This window comes from Giraffa tippelskirchi, chromosome 1, assembly GCF_054371585.1.
Source record: "Giraffa tippelskirchi isolate mGirTip1 chromosome 1, T2T-mGirTip1v1.2.pri, whole genome shotgun sequence".
Classification (NCBI taxonomy): domain Eukaryota; kingdom Metazoa; phylum Chordata; class Mammalia; order Artiodactyla; family Giraffidae; genus Giraffa; species Giraffa tippelskirchi.
The window spans coordinates 57,643,333-57,657,411 of record NC_137275.1 but is presented as its reverse complement, the minus strand read 5'-3'; positions in this window follow the sequence as shown (position 1 = coordinate 57,657,411).

The following is a 14,079-nucleotide window of genomic DNA, read 5'->3' as shown; positions in this document are numbered from 1 at the left end:
CGGGCTGCCGTCTATGGGATCACACAGAGTCGGACACGACTGAAGCGACTTAGCAGCAGCAGCAGTCCCACCCCAATATCTTCTTTCAGAATGCATCCATTATTTTCCCAGTGACTTTTCTTTTTCTATTATTTGTAACTGGAAGACTCTTGCTAAAGGATCTTCTTCCTCTGCATAGATTTTTCTTTATTATTTGACAAACTAATTCTAATTTTCTTAGATCTTAGATAAATGTATTAGTTTTGTATTTCTACTTATCACTACAAACTTAGTGGCTTAAAACAACATAAATGTATGACCTTAGAATTCTGGAGGGCAGAAATTCATATCAGCCTCATGGGGCTGATATCAAGATGTTCCTGCTAATGGTTCAAGGAAGGATCCATTCTGTTGCCTTTTCTAGTTTATAGACATAATCTGGCTTCCTGGGATCATGGCTCCTTCTCCATCTCCAGAGCCTGCAGAGTGGCATCTTCAAACCTCTCTCTTTGTGATCCTCTGCTTTTGTCATCACATTGTCTCCTGTAATTTGATTCTTCCTTCACTTTTTATGATGACTCTTGCAGTTACATTGGGCATACGCAGATGATCCAGGAAAATCTCTTCTCAAAATTCTTAATTTAATGACATTTGCAAAGTCCTTTTTGCCATGTAAGATACCTTATTGATAGCTGCTGAAGAGTAGGAAATGGCCATTTTGGGGGGAATATTACTCTGTCTATTTCATTAACGTCATTTCTTTCTATGGAAAGCATCTCAGAACTCATTTATTTGATGAAAACTCCCTAATAAGTTATATCAATCTTTCGTTTACCTGTATCCTTCACAAACCTAGACTCTTGGTGAACAAATGGATTTTTCCAGTTAATATTTCCTAATATTTGATTTTATCACCATAGCCACTGATATGTAGCACCATGATTGATGCATAAGTCACATGTCCACCTATGTAATCAGGTACATTAAATGTGTTATCAAAAAAGATGAGGGGGTGGTGGCATTCAAAAACATAAGCTACTATATATCCATTTTGTATCCTTCCTTCTAATTGTATAGCATTAACACAACTGTCTTAAACTGAAAAATAGTACCAACAATACTGAAAAAGGGAAACTGAAAGTTGACTTACCAATGAATATGCACTAGAAATTTCAGGTGTTATTCTAGCTTTAGAAAATAATTCTTAGAAGTCCTTCTGGGAAAGTAATGCATACAGGAATACTAGTTGGTAGCTTTTAGATACAATTTGATCACAATTTTAGGCACAATTCAAAACTATATTGTTCATGGGGACTGGACTTGGGAGTCTCAGTGTTGGGTGCAGTCAGGCAGAATGTGGAATTACAGGCAGAATGACAGAAATGTCCTAAATTCCTAGGATAGCAGGGTGCATTTTAAATCAGAGTTTTGGTGTCCCAGTGATTGTTGATAATTGCAATACCACACTCCTAAGAGAATATGGAGGAACTAGCTCATTCAATTAAATCCCTAATTAAACGTTCTGGCATTTTAGGAAGTCTATAAGTTAGAAAGAAACACACACACTCACACACTCTTTTTGTCTGTTTCTAAATAAATTTGTTTAAAAAAATCTATTGAGAGTAAGGTTGTAAAAGACCCTGGTGGGTCTGTGTGCAAGGCAGAATTCCAGTGTGTGTGAGAAAAACAACTAGTACTTAATGCCGGTATTATACTCAGAGCCAGAGGATAAATCACCATGAAGCTAAATAGATGCATACCAGTTACCTTCTAGGGACCCTTCCAATGGGTTCATATGGTCATACTTCTGTGTAAAGTAAGTAAAATCAAGATTTTTTTAATTGCAATTGATTAAAACAATACTCCAACTTCATTATTTTTTTTCCCTTATTTACCCCTGTGCTAGATTTACTGAGGGCATTATAGGGAACACGTTAATGGGAAGTTGAGTTGGAAGCTCAATCGTTTGTTTTTCCTAGATATATTTATGTGGTTTATAATTACCTATGTCAAAATTTACTTCATTGTCAGATGTCTAATACAGGAATGACTTCCAGAAAAATTCCTGACCAATTTTACTGATACCCCCACATTATAGCATGAGGGTTTCATGACCAGAAATTATATCTCTCACACACACACAAATACTCCTTGACAATTAACACTGGCAGTATGTAGGTAGAGAAATATAAATAAGGTATGTATAGTATAAAGTCAGAAACTACTCTAACTTTCTATTTACTGAAGTGCAGTTGATTTACAATAATGTGTTAAGTTTCAAGTGTACGGTAGAGTGATTCAGTCATACATATTTTTTTTAGATTACTTTCCATTATGGATTATTTTCACATATCGAATACAGTTCCATGTGCTGTAAATCCATATTGATTATCTATTTTATGTATAGTACTTTGTATGTTAATCCTATAATCCTAATTCAAACTTCCCTCACTTGTTTCCCCTTACTAACCATAATTTTGTTTTCTGTGTCTGTAAGTCTGTTTCTGTTTTGCATATAGGTTAATTTGTATTATTATTTTTTTAGATTCCACATATGTGTTACCGTATAATATGTCTTTCTCTGTCTGACTTGCTTCATTCAGTATGATAATCTCTAAGTTCATCCACACTGCTTTAGAGGCAATATTTTCATTCTTTTTTATGGCTGAGTAGTATTCCTCTGTGTGTGTGTGTGTGTGTGTGTGTGTGTGTGTGTGTGTGTACACAAATGCCACGTCTCTTGACAGGCACTTGGATTACTTCCTTGTCTTGCTAAAGTAAACAGTGCTGCTCTGAATATCATAGAGCACATATCTTTTTGAATTAGAGTTTTTATCTTCTCTGAATATATGCCCAAGAGAGGGATTGCTAGATCATACAGTAGCTCTATTTTTAGTTTTTATTTTTAAAGAAATCTTCATAATGTTTTGCATAGTGGCTGTACCAGTTTACACTCCCACTAACATGTAGGAGGCTCCATTTTCTCCACACCCTCTCTAGCATTTATTATTTGTAGACTTTTTGATGGTAGCCCTTCTGATGGATGTGAGATTATGCCTTACTGTAGTTTTGACTTGTGTTCCTGTAATAATTAATGATATTAGGCATCTGTTCATATGTTTGTTGGCATTTTGTATGTCTTTAGAGAAATTTCTATTTAGGTCTTCTGCTTACTTTTTGACTGATTTTTTTGTTTTTGTTGTTATTGAGTTGTAGAGCGGTTTCTATATTTTGGATATTAACTCCTTGTCGTTCAAATCATTTACAAATATTTTCTCCCATCCCCAAGGTTGTCATTTTGTTTTGTTGATTGTTTCCTTTGATGTGCAAAAGCTTTTGATAGGTCTCAATTTTGCTTTTCTTTCTTTTATATTGAAAGACTGTTATAAGAAAACATTGCTACAATTTGTGTCTGAGAATGTTTTGTCTATGTTCTCTCTAGGAATTTAAAGTGTCATCTCTCATATTTAGTCATTTAAACAATTTTGAGTTTATTTTTGTACATGCTGTGAGTGAGTATTATAATTTTCTTGATTTACATGGAGCTATTCAGCTTTCCCAATACCACTTGCTAAAGAGACTATCTTCTCCCCATTGTATATTCTTGTGTCCTTTGTTGTAGATTAGTTGGCTGTGGGTGTGTGATTTTTTTCCTGGCCTCTATATTCTGTTTTATTGATTTACATATCTGTTTTTGTGGCAATACCATGCTGTTTTGATTATTGTAGCTTTATAGTATTATCTGAAGTCTGGAAGTGCTATGTCTCCAGGCTCTGGGTTTTGTTTTGTTTTGTTTTGTTTCAGGATTGCTTTGCTCAATGTCTGTAAAAGTAATACTACCTCCTTCTATGTAGTTTTGGAGAAAACCCATTTCTCAAAATACCCATGGTTCACCTCATGACTCTACCTCAAACCTATTTAACCTAAATGGTTATGTGACTTAATTTAGACCAAGAAACAAATTTCAAGGGAAATATAAGTAAAATCTGTGGTACCTCAAACAAAAATGACTCATTTTTGAGAAAAGAATTAACCATTCTTATCTTTGGATGAAATGTCCCACATAAGATGTAAGTTGTAAAAATAAGCTCACAATAGATTAAAGGTTTAAATGTAAGACAAGAAACTATAAAACTTTTAGAGGAAAACATAGGCAGAACACTCTCTGACATAAATCACTGCAAGTTCTTCTACAACCCACCTCCCAGAGTAATGGAAATAAAAAGAATAAACAAACGGGACCTAATTAAACTTAAAAGCTTTTGCACAATGAAGAAAACAATAAGCAAGGTGAAAAGGAAACCTTCAGAATGGGAGAAAATAATAGCAAACAAACAAGTGACAAAGAATTCATCTCCACAGTATACTAGCAGCTCATGCAGCTCAAGCAGCTCCATACCAGAAAAATAAACAACCCAATCAAAAGGTGGGAAAAAGACCTAAACAGACATTTCTCCAAAGAAGACATACAGGTGGCTAACAAACACATGAAAAGATGCTCAGCATTACTCATTATCAGAGAAATGCAAATCAAAACCACAACAATATACCATCTAATATCAGTCGGAATGACTGCCATCAAAAAGCCTACAAACAATAAATGCTGGAGAGGGTGTGGAAAAAAGGGAACTCTCTTACACTGCTGGTGGGAATGCAAACTAGTACAGCCACTATAGAGAACAGTGTGGAGATTCCTTAAAAAACTGGAAATAGAACTACCATATGGCCCAGGAATCCTACAGCTGGGCATACAAACTGAGGAATCCAGAATTGAAACAGACACATGTAACCCAATGTTCATTGCAGCACTGTTTACAATAACTAGGGCATAGATGCAATCTAGATGTCCATTGGCAAATGAATAAATAAGGAAGCTGTGGTACATATACACAATGGAATATTACTCAACTATAAAAAAAGAACATATTTGAGTCAGTTCTAATGAGGTGGATGAAACTGGAGCCTATTATATAGATTGAAGTAAGTAAAAAAGAGAAACACCAATACAGTATGTTAACACATATATATGGAATTTAGAAAGATAGTAATGATGACCATATATGTGAGATAGCAAAAGAGACACAGATGCAAAGAACAGACTTTTGGACTCTGTGGGAGAAGGCGAGGGTGGGATGATTTGAGAGAATAGCATTGAAACATTTATATTACCATATGTAAAATAGATGACCAGTGCAAGATAGATGCATGAAGCAGGGCACTCAAACCCACTGCTCTGGGACAATCCAGAGGGATGGGGTGGTGAGGGAGGTTGGAGGGGGTTCAGGATTGTGGGACACATGTACACCCATGGCTGATTCATATTGATGTATGGAAAATACCACCATAATATTGTAAAGTAATAAGCCTCTAATGAAAATAAATTAATTGATTTAAAATTAAAATAAACAGATGCAAGTTGCATCCTGAACCTTGTAATGGTGTCACCCCTTATTATAGGGATTAGAGATGGATTACTACCTTATTAGTTAGTGTAATTCAGGGCCAGTTAGAGCTTGGGAACAGTTGTTTCATTTGATGCTATACTGCATGTCCAATAAAGGTCTCAAATAGAGACATCAAGTTATATATGAACAAATTTTACATATGCAATCACAGACTGTTGGATTTAAATAGGATGTTTCTCATACAAGTTTAAATTTATATGCCATCTACAGCCACCATGAATTAATTTTATTTAAAAATTAAATTTAGTAATTATCTAGATAAGTGAAAATTGTATTACATTTTGTCATACATTTTGTAGCATTAAACATATTTCTAATTGCATAAATTCATAAAGACATTAGAGAAGCCCTGTTTAAGATAAATAATGATTATTTCTAAATAGCAAAGGACATTAGGGAAAGTTGCCAACAAAGGTCCGTCTAGTCAAGGTTATGGTTTTTCCAGTAGTCATGCATGGATGTGAGAGTTTGACTGTGAAGAAAGCTGAGCATAGAAGAATTGATGCTTTTGAACTGTGGTGTTGGAGAAGACTCTTGAGAGTCCCTTGGACTGCAAGGAGATCCAACCAGTCCATCCTAAAGATCAGTCCTGGGTGTTCATTGGAAGGACTGATGTTGAAACTGAAACTCCAATACTTTGGCCACCTCATGCAAAGAGTTGACTCATTGGAAAAGACCCTGATGCTGGGAAGGATTGGGGGCAGGAGGAGAAGGGGACGACAGAGGATGAGATGGCTGGATGGCATCACCGACTCGATGGACATGGGTTTGGGTAAACTCTGGGAGCTGGTGATGGACAGGGAGGCCTGGCGTGCTGCGATTCATGGGGTCACAAAGAGTTTGACAAGACTGAGAGACTGAAATGAACTGAACTGAACTGAACTGAAAACAACCTCAAGCAGAACTAGCCCAGGGGGAAAAAAAATAGAAAGATTGAGAGAAAGGGAGTGAGATTGCCCTTCCACTTACAGTAATAGCAAGATTTGCTTCTTGGGAAAGTATAAATGCCAAAGGAAAAACAGCATAAACACAACACCTTAAGAATGTCCTAGACAAGGAGAATTTGAGCTCAGACTCAAATTTATGTTGTAAAGATGAAGTGTGAAATCCTAGACATATGGAAAGCCAAAAAGGTCAGAAAGATTTTAGACTACAGTGATGTAATTAATAATTAGTCTAATAATTAGACTAAATTGATGAAATACTAATTTTAGAGAATTTGTGAAGTGGCAAGTGGAAGAAGTAAGTTCAGGTTTTAAAAGACATGCTACAGGGTTAACATATCTACTCTTAAAATTTAGAATTTAAATAATGATCAGTTTCCCGAAATCTTACATCTATATTTTATAAGTCCTATTTAAATATGGAAGAAGCTGTTTTATAGTTATATTTTTAAAATATTATTTATAGAGCAGGAGTTTTCTTCACTGTTTTCTCATCCTGTGTTTATTTGTGCAAAAAGTCTTCTAAGTCACATGTCCTGTATCTGAAAGTGTTATTAGAATCTTCTTGTGTCTGGCTGCATAGCTGCCTATGAATTGGTAGGAGGGTCTTGACAGATAGGTTGGGGTGGAAACTGCAAATGAGATACATAGTTAAGTTAGGGACCTTGTATTTTCTTATCTGAAGCTAAAGATGATTCATTTTTTATGACAATAATGCATTTTTATTGAATGCTTAATTTTATGGCATGCTATGTTCATAAATTTGTCACTGGTAATTACAGTTTGGGGGTTCTTTTATACCTATATATGAAGAGGTCAGAGTTTCTGAAAATACAACATCAATTTCTTTTCATATTCCAATTACTTGGATCCACTTAAATAATATAGATTGAGACTTTCTGGGGGTAGAACTCAGAAATCTACATTTTTCCCACACTAAAAGCTGCAACCAGTAGAATGAGGCCTTGAAACTAGTCATAAATTGTCATTATCCAGCTGTGATTGAGCTTATCAAAGTTGCACTATTATAATCTGATATATAAGGTTAAAAAACAAAGTTCCAATTGAAATTCAGTTTCTATCTATGAGGACATCTTTTCCATAAAGCACTATTTTGAAAGACTTTTTAGTAAAAAAAAAAACAAAAACAGAAAAACAAACAAAAAAACTGTGTTAAAAATGATAAAGCAGTCACAAAAAATATCTAAAATTGGTATATGACCCAATCACATAATGTAATTGTATTAGGTAAAATTTGGACAAATTTGTAAAAGTGATTTTTTGAACATAACCATCTTTTTCAAATGAGAAACTGTTGGCCATATTATTTTATAAAGGTGAAAGAAAAATAGAAGTAATGTTATAAGCTAAGAAAAAATGGTGAAATTTATGGGGTAAAGAGAAACAGATACTAATAAGTTTCAAAATCTAAAAACAAGCAAACGAAAACAAAAAAGGAAGTTCCAAAGTATGATAGTGAGAGTTGACAATGGGTCCATTTTATAAGCAAACAATACAGATTATGATTCCCAGACTTTTAGAACAATTTAGTAAAACTTAACTTTTTTTACATTTATTACTGTGGTAAAAAATAACATAAAATTTACCACTTTAATTATTTTTAAATGTGCAGAACTGTATTGTTAGTATTTGCCTTGTTGTGAAACGTCTCCAGAACTTTTTCATCTGCAGAACTGAAACTCTGAATCTGTTAAATAATTCCCTTTTCCCTCCTCAACCTCAGCCGCTGACAACAATCGTTCACTCTCTCTTTCTGTGAACTTGACTACTTTAATTCTTCGTAAGTGAAATTATACAGTATTTGTCTTTTTGTGTCTGGTATATTACACTTAGTGCAAAGTGTGGCTTACACATAACAGTAAAATATTATTTGGCCTTGAAAAGGAAGGAAATGCTGTCATATACTGTAATAGCAAGACTTTACTTTCATATTAAAACAGATTTCTTGACTTCATTCTTGTGAACTTGATATTTTGTACTGGCTTAAATGCTCATTTCAGTAAATCTATTTTAAGAGATTAAAACATGGGAAACCTTGTCTGAAATTCAGTATTCCTAAAAACTTGTATAAGTCACTCACACAGTTTATCATGCACTGCCACATGTAGAACAAAGCATAGAGAGATAGGTAGGTAGATACACATGGAGGTAGATAGACAGAAAGGTTGATCTTGCTGCATCACTGTTTGGACATTTTACAGAAAGTAAAAATAATAAAGCACTGCTTTTTCAGTCATCTTCAGAAATTAGCATTGTTTCTGGGATGTTAAATACAAATGCAATGGATCAAATATCATTCCAACACCCTAACTTTATTACATTTGCTTATATAAAACAGGAGGATATTGAATCTAAAAGTAAGCAAAGCACCACCAATGATGATATATGTTTTAGTAGAAATGCATTTTATGTGATGGAGCACAACCCAACTTGATGAAAGTCATTTTTCGAAAAGGGTATGCTACTTCAAACCAGTGTGTTTAGTTGATAGTCCATAAATTCTCTGTTGGAGATATTATGTATGGTCTACAGTGGATTCTACTTAATTGGCACATCTCAGTGGAAATTGAAATATGCCAATTAGACAATGACTGTCTCATTTATATACATAATTGCTCATACGAACTATCAGATACATTTGAAACTAAAAAAGATTTTTGAAATGCAAAGCATTGACCAAATTGTATATGTAGATAATTAAGACAAATTAGGAATGCAGATGTGGGGCATGATAAAAAGCATTATCATGAAAATATATTCCCATTTTTTTTGTTCAGCAGTTTAATGAGTATTATAATCCATCTGGTCAACACAAATAAAAAACATACCTAATAACCCCAATCAAAAACTGAATTTAAGTCTGTATTGATGCTCTATACTAATATTATTTAAAAATCCACCAAACTCTGCAGAGTTTCTGCTTTTTAATTCTTAAATGTTCTTAACTAAAGCATTGATTATAAACAAATTAATTTTTTATTGCAAGAAACAGTATATTTTAATTTCAAAAGAATTTTTATATTTGGAATGTAAGTCAATAGGATGCTTCTATCATGTCAAAATTTCTGTCTTAAGATGATTAATATGGGCAACTCTATCTCATGAAAAAAGTTGCTATTTGTTAAAATGAATCTTGACAATCTGAAGAACATCAGGAAATTCTCAAATAATGACATATTGAGAGTTTTCCCTAATTGTTAAAGAACACTGATAATGATTTACTAAGAGTTTTTCCCTTAATTCACTAAACAGCTTAAATATTTTTGTAGGTATACATATATACACATGTATACTTATAGAGTACTTGTGGTATACTAAGTGAAAGGACAGTCTCATTTTTTTCTGTTAGTGTTAATCATATATTTACAATTTTGAAAACATTATTTTCATCACTGTGGATACTAAAAACCTATATACTCAATCACATATCCTCCAAAAGTCTTATTTTTTAATCTTATTTTATGTTTTATAAAAACACTTCAAAGAGTTTCAGAGAAGATTATTTCTTCAGAATAAATCTTAAATGTAAAAATGCAAAATATATATGCATATATATTTAATTTTACATTTAAGATTACATTTAAATATATATATGCATACATATTTCAGTTGCTAAGTTGTATCTGACTCTTTTGTGATTCCATCACCATAGCCTACCAGGCTTATCTGTCCATGGGATTTCCCAAACAAGAATACTGGAGTGGGTTGCCATTTCCTTCTCCAACCCAGGGATTGAACCCATCCCTCCTGCATTGGCAAGTGGATTCACTACCACTGAGCCCTAAAAATGATATGAAAAATTAAATGATATGAAAAATTCAGGAGTTTTGGTAAAATTTACTTACAGACTTTTAATCAATTTCTAATCCATAAAATGTGAATAAATATTCTTGCTTTCCTAATCCTTGATAATTGCTCTAGGCAAATTTCTAAAATGGCCAAGATTAATCCTGCATCCTGGTGTTCAACTATTGCATAACCTGGAAACTCCAGTGCCCAGGGAACCTGGGAACAGATGGGTATGCTGGGATTGTTACTGGTGATGTTATAAGGCAGGGGCCTCCCACATGATGCAGTGGGAAAAAATTTGCCTGCCAATGCAGGAGAAGCAGAAGACACTAGTTCAATCCCTGGGACAGGTGGGGAAGAACCCCTGGAGGAGGAAATGGCAACCCACTCCAGTATTCTTGCCTGGAAAATTCCAAGGACAGAGCAGCCTGGTGAGCTACAGCCCATGGGGCCACAAAGAGTTGAACACGACTGAGCAACTGAGTATTCATGTTATGATATAAGGCAAGTGGTTGTGGGATAGTCACTCCTGTGGTCACATTCCATCAGATAAGACTCTGTTATAGCTGACTGGAATCGAAGGAAAAGTCAGAGAGAAAGAGTTCTGCTGGCACAGAAAAAAAACAAAAAGTCATTTTTGTGAACTGCCTATGGGAGTGGAAGTCACATGGCAAAGAACTGAGGGCAGCCTTGGAGGGATAAAAGTGACTCCCAACTGATATCTGGCACGAAGAAAGGACCTCAGTCCTGTATCTGCAGGCAACTGAACTCTGTCAAGAACCACATGATCTTGAAACGGGGCCCTGCCCCACCACAACCCCAGGCTCCAGAAAAAAACAGGCCAAGCAACTCCTTGATTTCAGCTTCATGAGATTTCAAGCAGAGAACCCAGCTAATCAGGGCCCAGAGTCTCTCTGTCCAGTCCAGTTGCTCATGCACTTTTATTCAGGTCACTATTAATTATAGAAATTCATTGTATAAAAATATCACTGTTTTTGATCACAATTGCCCTCAGTTTATGTACTTAAATGACTATTCTTCAACCTCATAAGGACCAGCAGTATATTAAACCCTCCAGCTACATCTTGTCAGCCTGTTCCTGCCTTTATTTTTCTCCTTATTCAACTCAGACTCAAAAGTTTAATCATTTAATAATACCTATAAAACTGTTTTCATTTTCCATTGATGTGTAATAAATTTCCACAAACTTAGAAGTACAATGAAGCACCTTTATTATCTCACCATCTCCAGGACCCCAGGTACAGTTTATGTGGCTCCTCTGCTCAGGCTGTCATAAGGCTGCAATCAGTTCTGTGACCTCATCTGAAGCCCAGGGTCTTCTCCCCAGCTTACGAAATTATTGTCAGAATTCATTTTCTTACATCTATAGAACTTATAGTATCTTGCTTCTTCAAGGCCAACAGGAAAACATCTTTGAACTCAGGGAAGGCCTGAGTCCTCTTTTATAGAGATAAACAGATTGAGCAAGTAGGACTTGCTTAAGTCCTGCCTAGGTTAATCTACCTTTAACTCAACGTTAACCCAATTAAGGGCTTAATTACATCTGTATAAACCTTCAGTCTTTGCCACGTCATACATCCTAATCACAGCTGCACCAGCAGTGGAAATCTTGGGCATCATCTTAGAATGTTATTTACTCCAAACTGGTAGCAATTATATACCTTCTGTCCTCTTCATTTTACCTCCTCAGCAAAAGAGCAATCCTGAGTGAACCAAACATCTGCATTCTTCACTTAAAACTGCTGTGCTGGGTCAAATGAACTTGGCTACATGACATTACAAATCTTTAACCTAGAAATCTCTTTTGGATCATTTATGCAATTGCCATTTTATAGCTCATCCTAAACACTGTACTGACACTTTATATACAGCATGTATATAATCAATCCATGTCCAACCTCTTAACACCTGATCCAACTTTATACTTTCCTCACATGGTTAACGGTGCTGTAAAATACCCAGGTGCTCAAACTAGAAATCTGGTAGTCAGTCCCCAAATATCATAGTCCCTCAGTCCATCCTCTCAGTCATCAAGATCTAATATCATCTCATTAGTGTTTGTTAGGACCATCCATTCTGCTCAGGATCTGCTACTTTAGGCTTTTGTAGGACCAGGAGATAAACTTTTGATGTATGAAGTGTAGAAATTTGAAACTGTTAATACACTAGTTAGTATACCATAAACAATGCAGGTGTAGTTTCCTTAAGTTTCAGTTCAGTCGCTCAGTCGTATCCAACTCTTTGCAACCCCATGAACCGCAGCACGCCAGGCTTCCCTGTCCATCACCAACTCCCAGAGTCTACCCAAACCCATGTCCATCGAGTTGATGATGCCATCCAGCCATCTCATCCTCTGTCGTTCCCTTCTCCTCCTGCCCTCAATCTTTCCCAGCATCAGGGTCTTCTCCAATGAGTCAGCTCTTCGCATGAGGTGGCCAAAGTATTGGAGTTTCAGCTTCAACATCAGTCCATCCAAAGAACACCCAGGACTGATCTCCTTTAGGATGGACTGGTTGGATCTCTTTGCTGTCCAAGGGACTCTCAAGAGTCTTCTCCAACACCATAGTTCAAAAGCATCAATTGTTCTATGTTCAGCTTGCTTCATAGTCCAACTCTCACATACATACATGACTACTGGAAAAACCATAGCCTTGACTAGACGGACCTTTTTTGGCAAAGTAATGTCTCTGATTTTTAATATGCTGTCTAGGTGGGTCATAACTTTCCTTCCAAGGAGTAAGCATCTTTTAATTTCATGGCTGCAATCACCATCTGCAGTGATTTTGGAGCCCAGAAAAATAAAGTCAGCCACTGTTTCCTCTATTTCCCCATCTATCTGCCATGAAGTGATGGGGCTGGATGCCATGATCTTAGTTTTTTAAATGTTGAGCTTTAAGCCAACTTTTCCTTAAGTAGGGTATTGCAATAATAAGAATAAATGACTGTATACAGCACTGGTTTAAAGGGTAAGTTGTAGTTGGACAAAGAAACTACTTGAATTTGGAGGAAATGTTATGTTATGGTAACCTGTATTAAAAATCAAAACACCCAAATAAACCAAATTGGCTGCTAAATGTTACTGCAAAAGAAGAGGCTGCAGAAGATGTGTGTGTTTGGTCATTCCTGGCTATATTTAATAAAGTACTAGAAGAAGCAGACAAGCTCTTGAAAGGACTAGATATTTTTGAAAAGAGAAATGAAATAAAAGAGCAATAGCATTTAAAGATGAAGGTTTGCATAGCTGGTAAAAGCTTCTGCTTCGAAATTTCGAATAATCTGAATTAGGATTGAAAAACTTTTAAGTACAAAAGTAAATTAAAATTCATTTTGCTAGCAAAGATCAAATTAAGCTTGTAGTTTTTCCACCCAAGCAATGCTATTATTAATAAATAGTGTGTGGGGTGAGGGAGAGAGTTGAGGCTTAAAAAAAGTAAGTTAATCACTATTTAGGATATGTGTTGTTGTTCAGTTGCTAAATCACGTCTAGCCCTTTGAGATCCCATGGACTATGGCACTCCTAGCTTCCCTGTCTTTCACTGTCTCCAGGAGTTTGCTCAGATTCATGTCCTTTGAGTCAGTGATGCTATCTAACCATCTCTTCCTCCGTTGCCCTCTTCTCCTCCAGCCCTCAGTCTTCTCTAGCATCTGGGTCTTTCCAGTGAGTCAGCTCTTCACATCAGATGGCCAAATTATTGGAGCCTCAGCTTCAGCATTAGTCCTTCCAATGAATATTTAGGCTTGATTTCCTTTAGGATTGACTGATTTGATCTCCTTGCTTTCCAAGGGACTCTCAAGAGTCTTCTCCAGTACCACAACTCGAAGGCATCAATTCTTCAGTGCTCAGCCTTCTTTATGAGTGC